The sequence below is a fragment of the Capsicum annuum genome, chromosome 8 (genome assembly GCF_002878395.1).
Source record: "Capsicum annuum cultivar UCD-10X-F1 chromosome 8, UCD10Xv1.1, whole genome shotgun sequence".
NCBI classification, from domain to species: Eukaryota; Viridiplantae; Streptophyta; class Magnoliopsida; order Solanales; family Solanaceae; genus Capsicum; species Capsicum annuum.
Window position 1 is genome coordinate 135,787,211 of NC_061118.1, and position 14,154 is coordinate 135,801,364.

At 29.4% G+C, this 14,154-nt stretch overlaps 1 long non-coding RNA gene across 2 annotated transcripts; it reads right to left on the reverse strand.

The window, feature by feature from the left end:
- Positions 1 to 12,674: 12,674 nt before the first annotated feature.
- LOC124886540 lies at positions 12,675 to 13,863 on the reverse strand. 2 transcript variants are annotated; one of them, XR_007043866.1, is made up of 3 exons: positions 13,686 to 13,863; positions 13,370 to 13,417; positions 12,675 to 13,180 (listed from the first exon to the last, which is right to left on the reverse strand). It is a non-coding gene; the product is annotated as an uncharacterized LOC124886540 (long non-coding RNA). The 2 variants fall into 2 exon arrangements; XR_007043867.1 differs by having other exon boundaries at positions 13,370 to 13,432.
- Between the last annotated feature and the right edge of the window lie 291 nt (positions 13,864 to 14,154).

Sequence of the window (14,154 nt, forward strand, 5' to 3'; positions counted from 1 at the left end):
TGTGTTAGTTTTTGTATGTGATAAGTAATGCAAAATATTTGACAAGAAATAACCACGTAGAGTTGTTTGAGTCATAGCCAAATTCATCCATAGGAGCATAGCGGATAAACTTGCCTTTGATCCAAACAAACACACATAAGCACATAAGACAATTATATTACACAAAAACATTATAATAATGTGTATCCTAACTAGAGTGACCCTTTTTGAGCTAAGGGTTCAGGCCTAACGATTTTGAAGAAAATATATGCTTCCCTAAAGTCAATCCATTATCCCCCAACTTATATAGACACGAAAATGGCATAAATGCTTACAAACGATAACAAAAGAGGGATACAATCTTTAGGGAAAAGGGGAAATAACATGAAAGAAGATAAGCTCCCACGCAGGGGATAGAAAATACTAATTCCTGAGTGCTTCTTCTATCAGCCTTCGCCTTCTTAGCTTTGTCCATTTCTTATATTGGTGGCGTCTGTAAACTGTGCCTTAGATGCAACCTCCCAAATCGATCAATTTCTTGCTTAACTTGCTTCAATTCTTATTACAAAAGTAAGCAAATCAAGCTTTTTCCCGACCCCTAAAGGATAATGGATTGAATTAGACAGGCATAGATTTTCTTAAACATATAAATATGGTTCGTCTATAATTGGATCGGGGTTAATAGACGCAGGGCACATTTTCTAATGGGCCCAATACCCCGCTCGGGTATTGAGTCGTCCTAGGCTCATGCCTAAATAAGGTTTTGGTTTTGTTCTACTCTAGGTGTCTAGAGTGGGTTTGAACACCAGTTCTCAAGCGGACAACTTGAGTTTGAAAATACGAACAACCATCAGACGACTCACGTGCTAATAAGCCGTTCGTATTTCCAACACATTATTGAAATTGAACAATAGGGGTTGAGACATCCACGAAACCCCAAAATAGTTTAAATCATACAGGAATATGCCATGATATGCGATAGTTAATCTTTACATAATCGAAACACATAAACACATAAACAGTTAATCAAAGATGAAATAAAACATTTGGTTAGAACCTAGTTAGATCCCCAGCAGAGTCGTCATTTCTGTTTTGCGGAAATTTTGACTTTTGAAGAGAGTCGCCACTTAATTTTGAAAATTAATTAAGAAACCTTTAGAGAGTTACTTCAAACGATTCAAAATAGGAAAATGTTTTAAGTTAGAGATTATAGATAAGCGGTTCCTATTAACGTTTTAGGAAGATGTTAGGCACCTAAAACGTCCGCTAACTTGCGGTTATCCGGACTGTGTGAAAATTGTCTTTTGATTAACTTCGAAAAGATTAATTTGTTGAAATAGTGATTTGATTTTTCAAAAAAAAAAAGACTTGTCTAAAATAGATTTAGGCGACTTAGTAGGGATTTTAACTAAGTCTAAACAAAACTAATAAACAAATAAACACATAAAAGGGAAAGGGAGGAGGAAGTAAAGGATTTAGGCCATTAGGCCCAAATCAGCGAGATCTGTCCTAGTCTAGTTGGGCTTCCAACCCATTTCACCTGTCCTAAACTATTTTTCGAGCCTTTGGCTAGAGTCTTTCTGAACCTGTATTAAATACAACTTTGACTTCGAGGCCGAAATGAATGAATAAATAAATGACTAAATGAATAAATAAAAAGAAGACAATAATAAAAATTGAGACTTTTCAAGTCTTTTAGTAACCTCATCAATGGGTTTTGACCCATTTTCCTTCTTTGTCTATCTTCTAGCACCCGCACGCTATGTAGTGGACCTTGGGTTTAAACTTCGAACTTGACTCGAAGGGGTGAGCCTCATTTACCCATTACGAAATATAGGAGGAGAGGAGTCCATTTGGACTCGAGATATTTTTTGCATACAAAAAAAAGATAAAGAAATTAATATATGTTCAAGGCATAAAAGTGACATATTTCAAAGTAAAAGAAACTATCAAGAACCAACTTTTGAATGACAAGAATAAGCACACTTGCACAAGAATGAGAGTCAACAAATAAAAAATGCAAAGCAAAAGTTTCACAATTATACTATGCATGAGTCAAAAATATCCAAAGAATTTTATTTAGCCGCAAAAATTCGAACTTTCTTATCATTTTTAAAGGACAACATGCGAACAAAGAAGAATAAACATCTTGGATGAAAAATAAAGCTAGCACTTCATATCTTATATGAGAGTTTTGAAATACATTAAAATAATTAGTAAGCAAATGACAAATTCTTGACTTAACTAATTACTATTTTTATTAAGGCGCAACAAATAATAATAATTATTATTCCAACATAAAATAAACAACTTTACATGCTAAAAAAAACATATCTACCTACAATAAGTTTAAACAAGACATGGGTATTGTTTTTCAAGTAACGATCTAAACTTTATCCAAAATAATCAAAGAATAAAGTTAAAAAAAAAAACAATCAATATTTTCTATTCTTTTCAACATAAAGAAAATAACTTTACACGCTAAAAACAAATATATCTACCAACAATAAGTTTAAACAAGACATGGGTATCTTTTTTCACTAAACTTTATTCAAATAATTAAAGAATAAGGTGAAAAGACAAAACATTCAACATTAACTATTCTTCTAAACATAAAAAAAATAACTTTACATACTAAAAACAAATGTATCCAACAACAATGAATTTAAAAAAAGCATAAATACATCTTTTAAGCAAAGATTGAAACTTTATCTAAAATAATCAAAGAATAAAGTCAAAAAGGCACATACAACTATTGCTAGCTCATTTTTATATCATGAACATGAAAATAATTAGAATATCGATACCACAACGTCCTAGGGCCTTCAAGGCCATCTATAACATACAATCCCAACAAATAAAATTATATCTACGAACTACGAAGAAGAAAAAAGATGAAGAGAAAAACAATAAAAAAAAAAGGTGTGTTTACCTTTTGGGGGGAAGCAAAATGAGACTACAAGCTTCGTTGGAATTAACTACCACCGAAAAACGTCTCCGACAACTCAAAAATTTTGATTAGCCAATCAACTTTACGAAACAAAAATTTTTACTAAATAAAAATAACTATTTTTGCTCAAAAAAATTTTTCCCCTTTCTAGCCTTTTTTTTTCTTCCTTCTCCCTCTTCCTCTCTCTACCAAAGTAGTGGTAGTATTTATAGGAGAGAATGGGTATTTTTTTTTCACCAATGTGGGAGAAAAGTATTTATAGAAAAGGATAGAGATTTATTTCTTGTCATCCACCAATGTGGGAGAAAAAGCATTTAGGGGGGGGTTTGGAATGTAAAAATTAAAGATAAGATGAGGTGGAAGATAATGTGGGGGAAATAGTACAATGTAGTACAATCGTTGAATTTCAAAATTGGAAAAGGACAAAGTTGGGGAGAAATAGTACAATGTATTACAATTTGAATTTATTTTTAGTAGGAATTAGGTAAAAGTTATGAGAGTTTTTGAGAATTTTGGGGTTATTTAAAAAATAACCCCAATTGAAATTTAAAATTTAGCCATATTTATTTATTTTGACCAAATTAAAAATTAATTTACGAATTGCATTGCAATTATGACCAATTTTCAATTATGGTCAAATCTAATAGATTGACTAAATTAAATTAAAATTCGATACGAATTAATACTTTTTTTTTATCCCAAGCTTCTTGATTTAATAAAATGAATGCATATTTATCCAAATTAACTATTTTTGAGAATAAATTATATTTAAATTAAGATTTTAATCATTTGAATTTATTTTCAAGATAAGCCTTGATTAAATTCGATATTTTGTAAAATAAATATTTAAGTAACAAATTATATAATCTCGTATAACTGAACACGATAGTATATAATCGCTACTTAAAATGACAAAATCACGTGCGAAAAATATTTTAAGTTTTTTAAGTTTTTTTTTATTTGGATGAAATAATTATTTTGGTTTATTAAAAACTGAAGAAACTCAGGATTAAATTTAGTCGTGGAAGGCAAAAATTAGGTGTCAACAGCTACAATCCCCTAGTCTCTTGGGACTCAGACTGGCCACTCCTACAACTATTGCTCTATCTTTGTGGATATATCAACTAAAATCTAGCATTACATTGTATTAGTATTCTTAAACCAATCTATGTCAAGTCTCTACATTATTCAGCTCGAATAATTATTCAGCTGCAGTAGTCTTGGTCTCCATTTCGGGTAGTGTTGTCCATCACTGTGTAGCCCTTTTTTATGCAGAAGCTTGTAGATCCACTGATGACTTGTAATTTTGTCTAGACAGTTCCCACACCATTTAGCCATTTTTTTGCTTCAAGGATTTTCCTTACTAATCAACTGGCTTTTTTTGGAACCTGCAAAGTATCCAGACTATTGTTTTTTTATATAGTAGGTGTGTATCCAGATTACTCATAGTCTATCCTGCTTTTGTTCAATTATCCATAATAGTTTGCAAATTGCAGCTTTATTCCACCTGATGAGCTCAATCACATTAAGTCCTCCCGCTCTTTGTGGCATACATATTTTCTCCCAAGCAACCAAAGCTCTTCTGGAACACTCATTACTACCAGTCCATAAGAATGTCCTGCATACTGTAGTCACCAATGTTAAAAAAATTTTAGGCAAAAGAAATATTTGAGCCCAGTAAGTTTGCATTTCAAACAACACACTCTTCATTACTTGCAGCCTTCCACTATAGGAGAGGAGTTTGGAGGACCAACACTTTACCCTTGTAATCATTGTTTCCACAATTGGCATACATTGTTGGACTGATAACTTCTTAGTTGAGAGAGGCACGCCTAAGTACTTAAATGGCAAAGTACCTAAGGTCAGTCCCAAGTCAGCCAGTATTTTCTCTAACTTAATATTATAAAGATAATTAAATAATAATTTAAAATAGATAATAAATTAACTTTGAAATATTATTTAACGACTTTTTTATCCTTAAATATTTTAATTAGTTAAAGATAAAATTGTAATTACCATTAAAATATTAAATTTTTAATAAATTAGTAATCTTTGAAATTGGAAGTCAAATGTGAGTCTGCCATTAGAGCTGTCAATACGAGTCGGTTCAGCTCATCTGGGATAGTCCACACAGGCTTTGAATTTGACGGACCAGGTCGGGCTGACCCATTAAAATGATGGGCCAAAAAAAATAAGCCTACGCCATTACTCTATGGGCTACAGGTCTCACGGGCCAACCCACTTTTTAAAAAATAATATGTTATAATTTAATTTCAAAATGTTAATACACCTAAGTATTATCAAACAATATTACATAGTGTTAATACTTGATAATCAAGTCTCCAACACCCTAAAAAATACTTCTAATAGCAAAATTAAATAACTTTTGACATGATATCCTTCAAACCAAATAAAAATACTAATAAGCAATCTAAATAGTTGTATGTATTTGGCTTATGGATCGGCACACGGACTAGCCTAACCCACATTGCTCAAGCTCCACGGGCCACGGGCTTATCCAGGCTGCGCTAAAAAGCCTTGTTCTTAAATGGACTGCAAACTGAAGTTCAACTCCATCAAATTAGAGGTCGGGCCGGCCCAACGGGCCTGGCCCATATTGACCGCTCTATCTGCCATCGTATTCCTAGTGATGCAATAATTTGTTCATACAATAATTACGTACACATAATAAATGATTATTTTAAATGCATTTATTATTAATTAACGCGATAGACAAGTGCAAAGCACAGACACTTGACTAGTAATTAAATAACTGACTAGGAGAGAGAAGAAAAATATTGATGAAGTGAAGGAAAAAAAGATTTGGTTGATGATAATAATTGAAAATTCCTAAATTTAAGCCTACTAAATCAATTAAAAAAATTAGTTTCAAATAATAAATAAATATTTAAAACTCTTTAATAAATCTAAACTGTTATGCATTGTTAGAGCCATCAGGGTCAGGCCCGACCCGACCTGTAATTTGATGAAGTTGGGCTTTAGTTTTTACAGCCTATTTAAGAACAGGACTTTTTAGCCCGGCCCGTATAAGCCCGTGGCGCGTATAAGCCCGTGGCCCGTGGGACTTGAGCAATATGGGTTGGGCTAGCCCATGGGTCGACTCGTAAGTCAAATACATACAACTATTTAGATTGCTTATTAATATTTTTATTTGGTTTGAAGGATATCATGTCAAAAGTTATTTAATTTCGCTATTAGGAGTATTTTTTGGGGTGTTGGAGACTTGATTAACAAGTATTAACACTATGTAATATTGTCTGATAATATTTATGTTTATTAATATTCTAAAATTAAATTATAAAATATAATTTTTTAAAAAGTTGGTTGACCTGTGAGGCCCGCAGCCCACAGAGTAATGGTGTGGGTTTGGTGTTTTTTGGCCCATCATTTTGATGGGTCAGTCCGGCCTGGCCCATCAAACTTAAAGCCCGTGTAGGCTGGGCCAACCTGTATTGAAAACTCTACGCATTGTAATTATTTAATGGATAACTTACATAAATTCCTGAATCTTTAAGTGATATTACATAAAATTTTGACTATTTTGTTAATTACATTTTATCCCAATTTTTTGAAATGGTGATACATATGTTATATGGTGATACATATAAAAAAGTGATACATTTGAAATTAACAAGATATTTATTTAAGAAAATAATAGATTCTTTTTTATTCATTGTATTCTTTTATTTATGAAAAGATATCTAATTTTTCTATTTTTTTAGATTTAATTTAGGTGTTTTAATTATGTTTCTCTTTTTTCGTCTTTAATTATGAAAGATGTATTTTTTTTGGTCTTTTTTCTCCTTTTTCGTCTTTAATTTTAGTTTATTTTTTTTAGATTTAATTTTAATTATGTTTCAATTCTGCTTTTAGTCTTTTTTAAAAAAAATTATTACTTTTGTTTCCTACACTGACTACAACATTATCTTTCATTAATAATGTATGAATCACCCAATAATTAAAATTAATAATTGTATCTATCATATGAATCACCATAATACCATATATATCACCCATTAATATCATATGAATCACCCAATAATTGAAATAAATAATTGTATCTACCATATGAATCACCATAATACCATATATATGAATTACCTAATAATTGAAATAAATAATTGTATCTATCATATGAATCACCATAATACCATATATACCACTCATTAATATCATATGAATCACCTAATAATTAAATAAATAATTGTATCTACCATATGAATCACCATAATACAATATTCATCCATTAATATCATATGTATCACCCGTTAAAATCATACAAAATGTATATATCGTATGAATCACCATAATACCCATATAATGATATCATATTTATCATTTATATGAATCGCCATTAAAAAATAAACATGTATGAATAACTAAATAATTTTATATATGTATCAATAAATTTAATAAAAAAAAATGGGAGAGATTTTAGAGAGGAAAAAAAAAGTTGCATGCATTAATCGAGGAGAAATGATTTAAGCATTAATGGAAGAGAAAAAAAAATCAGAAATAAAGATGATTTAATTGTTGATAATTAAGAAGATATTTTAGGGAAGAGAAAAATCTTGAATGAATTAATGATGAGTTAAAAATAAGATGTGGAGTTTTCTTGATATGTATCAAGAGGAAAGTTAAAAAAAGAAAATTTTATGTAAATTTTAAAAAAGTAGGAGATATTAAATAATATAGTCTCTTAAATATGAAATTTATGTAATTTATCCTTAGTTATTTAATATTATAAATATTAAAAAGTAGAGTTATAATAAAGAATCTTAAATTGTATACATACGTACTTATCTCAAATGAAAAGTAATCAAAGTACGTGCAAATTGTGTTGAACATTTTTGGTTTAAAAGTTATTTTCTTTATTTCAAATTTTTTTGACATACTTTCTTTTAATTCATTTCAAGAAGAATGACATTTTTTAGTCTTAGCAACTCTTAAATTTTAATATTTTATATGATATTCTTAAGATCATAAAATTAAAGGTCATTTTCATACTTTTAATATAACTTTAATTTAGAATCCTTCCTTGACTCTAACCAATCCCAACTGTCGAATGAAAGAACCCCTGCATCTACCAGGAAAGAGGCAAAATCTGATTTGATAACAACTCTGTGCATAACAGCTGATTTGTCAACTGACCTAGTAGCTTGCAAGATCCTACTCAACAGAAGCCGACGAAAAGCATAATTTAAAAATCTTCATAAAATTAAAGGTCATTTTCATACTTTTAATATAACTTTAATTTAGAATCGCATAATTTAAAAATCTTTTTTTTATTTTTATTGAACTCCATGTTAAATTAAAATGGGTTAAACAAATGAAAACAAGATCGTTTGAAACTTGGGGTCTAGTTTTTCTCTCTAGAAGAATCTCTATTTGTTTGAATGTGTGGGTAACCACTAGACATAAGGACGTGGTCTTCGGCTGACTTTTTCTATCCATAAAATTGTCATATGTTGCCATATGACTTTAATGCTACAACAGTACACATATTGGAAGGCCCATTTCCTATCTTGTCTCATCACATATATATTTAGTCACAGGCTTAGAACAACACGTAGGAAATTTCTTAATCTATTTGCATCTGTCCGTGCTATAATTGGCCTCTAGTGAATGTTTTATTGTTTTCTCTCCAGTTACACCCATTGCTATTCAACAATTTCCCACCACAAATAACATTAATATCCATTTTCATAATTGTTTTCCTATTTTCAAAAAAAAAAAAAAAATAGAAGATGGGAAAAAGCAATAAAGAATCTTGCATGGAAATAAAACAATAATTAAAGGTAAGTTACATACTTGGCCGGTAACCTAAAAATAGTTATTTTTGTTTGTTAAATATACGAAAGATGTATACTTTTTGTATCAAAAATTTATATTTGATGTAGATCATAAATAATATACACATTTGATGGTTATTCCTGGATGGGAGACAACAAAAAATAATTAATTCTATCTCCTCTCTCGATTTTTTCTCCTAAAAATGAATTTAAAGAAAATAATGAAATAAAAGAAATAATTTATAATTCAAGTCGCCACATACCATGATACCAGTCCGGCTTTAGATCGCAAGCAAGTAGCACATTTTTTTTTCTTTTTAATTCACAAATTAATGCTGAAGCCTCACTTCCTCAACATTGCCACAAGTTCTCATAAAAGATGGCATTAAAGAACAGACCCTTTTTTTTTTCCTAGATAAGCATTCAGTACTTCTGAATTATAATTAAAGTTGTTATGCTACACTTTAATTTAAAGAAAATTCTATTATCCTTGAACTCGATTTTAATAAATTTTTGTCACTCTTTTATGTTGACGTGATATCTTGCCTGAAGTTAAACACCTGAGGCGCATGACAGTCCTTCACACGCCCCAGGTGTTTAACTTCAGGCAAGATGTCATGTCAGCTAAAAAGGTTGACAAAAATACGTTAAAATTTAGTTCAAGTTAATAGGACCATCATAAAATTAAAGTGTACCGTAACAAATTTGGTCATAGTTCAGGAGAGTCATAGATGTTTATATCTTTTTCTTTTGGTAATAGTTTGATACTCGGTTCTCGTTAATTTATTTAAAGAAAAAACGCCTAAAATGCCCTTTAACTATGTAAAATGATGCAAAAATATCTTCCGTATACCTATTGGGCCTAAAATTTTCTTTCTGTCTACCTATTACGCCTAAAATGTCCTTTCTGTCTACCTATTAGGGCCTCAAAATGCCCTTCTCGTCTACCTATTGGATCTATTTTACCCTTTTATTTAGGTAAATTACATGAAAAGGTCACCTTTAAGACTTAACTACATAAACAAAGTAGTACTTTTTCAATGTTACGAACATAAAAGTTTTTTTAAACATATATGACCATTTAAAAAAATCAGAAAAAATAACTATAATTCTTAATTTAATGTTCTAACTAATTATCAATTCACCTTAATTTAGGAGATATATTTTCAATTTTCAAATTAAAAGTGGAAAAGATAATCCCTACTTCCAAATCTTTCTCTCTTGTATTCAAAATTCAAATATTTTTAAATAAATTAAATATTTCATTATTTGCTCATGTATATTTCTTTTTATTTTCATATATGTTAATCATATAGTATTATTTCATTATCGTGTAGTTTTCATTCTGATGTAATGAGTTAATCACAATCTTTTTATGAATAAACATTCATAGATAAAAATCATTATTGTTGAAGTACAAATATACCATGTGTTTTTGTTATATAAATATAATTTATGTCAAAGTCAGATTATTATATTTTTGATATAACTTATGGGATAAATATTCATGGTATATCTCATTATGTTGGAAGTGTTCTTCTTGTTAAAAAATTATTTATCAAAAATAAATATATTTTTTCAGTATTACATAATACAAACTTTTTATATCTAAAATATATCATATATGTTTATGGTATGAATATAATTTCTACTATATAATATATCATGTATTTATGGTATAAATATAATTTGTATGGTATAAATAGATCATGTATTTTATGATATAAATTTAATTTATATAATATATAAATATATCATGAATTTTTATAATATAATTATACTATATATTTTTACGAAGGTATCGTGAAAGCATGCAATAAAAATGAAAAAACATAAAATTTTGATATAGTATTTAAAAAAATGAATGAATAGAGACTTCTATAAAAATAGGCAATAAATAAGAAGTATGAGAATTTAATATATAATTATTTTTCTATATATTAGAATCTGTTATAAAAGTAAATATTTTATATGCTATATCTGACAACCAACTAATACGGCTATGTATATGTAATAATTTTTTAAAATGACTATTTATGTTTTTTTCTTTTATTTATCAGATCAATTTAGAACGTTGAAAAATTGATATTGTACACTATTTATTTGGTTAATATTAATAAAAAGGATAGGGACTTTATGTAGTTTAATAAAGATAAGTTGTGGTATTATGTAATTTCTTCTTAAATAAAAGAGCAAAATAACCTCAATAGGTAGACGAAATAGATATTTTAGGCCCAATAATTGACATGAAGGTCATTTTAAGCCTAATAAGCAGATAAAGAACATTTTAAAACCATTTTTATAGTTGAAAGACATTTAGACCCTTTTACATTTATTTAATGTGAAGAATTCCCATTTCCACCATGTATGATTTATTTATGAAGGACAAACGCTCATATCTAAGTACATTTCTTTTCAAAACTTAGAATCTAAAATCTCTAATTAGATAGTGTTTATAATCGCACTACACATTGGTGAATTTAACTTGAATTTATCACCACAAATAAATTAGCATCCTTTTGTGCGTTTTATAACGAAGTACAAAACAGGACAGGAACAAATGTACTACAGTATCTATTCTCAATTTTTGTTCCTTCTCCCACAAAAAATAATAAATGAATGATGATGATGATGATGATGATGATGATGATGATGATGATGATGATGATGAAAACTAAAATAAATCATTGTAATTCGAGTTGTCACATATCAGTACCTTGGCTTTTGATAGCAAGCAAACAACACATTTTTTTCATAATTGTTAAAGGCTAGCTTTCTTTCTCAAGACTGCGATTTTCATAAAACTTAAAACTAAAAAACATACAAGATCCTATAAAGGATTTTATATAGTGATTGATGAGGCCCTCAGGTCTTCCTGTTTATGTTCACAGTTTTTTGATGAACATCTATTTAGTCAATCATTTCTTAGATATTCTAGTTCTTACTTTTTTCGTATGTAATTCCTCCGTCTCAAATTATTCGTTCCAAATTTTCTAATAAATATTTCATTTTACTTGTCTTTTTTCATTAATCAAGCCAAGACAATTTTTTTTTCATGTTTTACCCTTTGCATTAATTATTTTTCTTCAAATTAAATTGTAAACACTATTTAATAGGAATATTATGATAAATTAGGCATGCTATTAATTATTTTTCTTAATTAATGTATTATCTCAATTCGAAACGGGTAATTTGGGAGACGGGAGTAGTTGAATTCTTTGTGATTTGAGTTTTACACTAAAGAAAAGAAATGATTTTAGTGGATGCAAGACTTGGAAACTCCCAAGTCATCCCCGTCTAACTCAATTATTTGACTATATGGCTATTGTGATTATGAGATAAAAAGGGGTGACGCCTTCCTGTATTATCGAGCAGTTGAAAACAAAACTACTTTTTGGAAGAGAGAAAAACATTAAATTGCAAGTTTTACTATACTAATTTAATGTACGTGCGTTGCACGTGTTCTCAAGTCAACAAGTAAATATATGCATAAAAAAGGACATGTTTAACGATAGATGCTTCACTCCAAATTATAAATTTTATTTTTTGTATCATTTTAGCATTGTTGTACCACCTTTCATAAAATTATTCTTAATATGTTACTTAAAAACTATTTTACTCCTAACCCGCAACAACATGAAATAGCGCATCTCAGATGCAGAATTGCTTAGAACAAGAAGCAATAAAGATCAATCATAATTTTTTTCTTGATGTCACGGATGAGAGAGACAGATTCAGAATTTCAAATTTGTAGATTCCCAATAAAGTAAATAATGCTCGAAAAAATTAAATAGAAAAGGGACCTTCAAAGGGGTTAGAGCTCATGATCAGCAGCAACATGACACATGTGTATCAAGTGTGCCCCCTCCTACCACTAAGTCATCCAATTACTTAGTTATAGATTCCCACCTGTTAATATTTAAACATATTGGGAATTTTTATAATGTAATTATAAGTGTTACGGTAGCGGGTGGGGATTTCTGAGAACCCCATCCGCTTCCCCTGGGTGAGGGTGGGAAGAGAAAATCTCAAGGGACTTTCAACACCGTAGATGACAATTGAGTTACAAATTAACTAATCCTATGAATTAGGTTATATTGACTACGTAAAAAAAAAAAAAATTTAACTACTAAAACATTAACATATTATAATAGGTAATTACTTACGATATCTACCAGGTTAATTATCAATTAATTGCCATGTATATTTACAGTCAATTTTTTTATAAATGACATAATTTTGTAAATATTTTTTATCAATATTCGTGGATTGAAAATCTCATGTGTTTGCATTCCCTTGCCCACATGATTTGAACTCTAGACCTGCACATTGGAAATCTCATTGGAAATTTGACAAGGAATTCTCCCACTCATTCATTCCCTTGCCCTCGATGAAACTCTCCCACTCCTTCATTGCCCACATGATTTGAACTCTAGACCTGCACATTGGATAAGAAGTAATCTCCTAATAAATAAGCAAATTCATCGAGTGTTAATACGTTTTAATAAATATACCTTCATAATCTAACTTTTTAGTTTGTGAAACACTAAAGCAATAGATTGCATGATGATGAATATTCCTTCATTCTTAATTAGAGGTGTTTTTGAATATTTTAATATGGAATTACCTTTGTTAGAGAGCAATTCATCCTAATGTGAAACTTCTTGGCGCGAATCTGAATTTAGTTGAACTTCAAATCAAATACCAAACATTTCGTGAGAACAAAAAATAAATACAACATCCGTAGCCACATGCCCTGCATCCACTTCTGAGTATATGCTTCAAATGAATCACACAAAGTAGACTAAAATCACAAAATTTCTTAATTGATATCAAAATCAAAAGTCAAAATCATGTTAGTATTAATATACAAAAAATACAACTAAACAAAGGTCAAGAAAAAGTGAACTATATTATATATGAGCATACTATATATCTCAAACCTGCTGAACTTGTCTAAGCCGGATTAACACAAAGAGGAGTCCTAGATTTTGTCAAAGACTGATGTGTGATGAAGGAGCCAAACGAAGCTTAATTTTGGCTTTTGAAGGAGTGTTTTTCACGTAGCCCTCCTATAATTTTTCTAATTCCTTTTGTATATTTCAGGAGTTTAATTTTTCCACCAAAAATTCCCAATTTTTTCACCTACACCTTTTTCCACATATTTTTTTTTTCCTTTTACCATATATTTTTAAAGTACTTAATTTAATGAAATAATAATTTGATAACAATAACATATATTTCTCATACCATATATTTTAGAAGTATTTTTCTCTTTTTTCTCTTACTAGGAGTTTTTAATTAAATTAAATAATTATTGAAAAAAAAGTGAAAAGACGATTTATCTATTGCGGAGTCTATTAATGAAGGGTAAAAAGTTCGAGCAATTTTTTTAGGGATATTCACACTTTT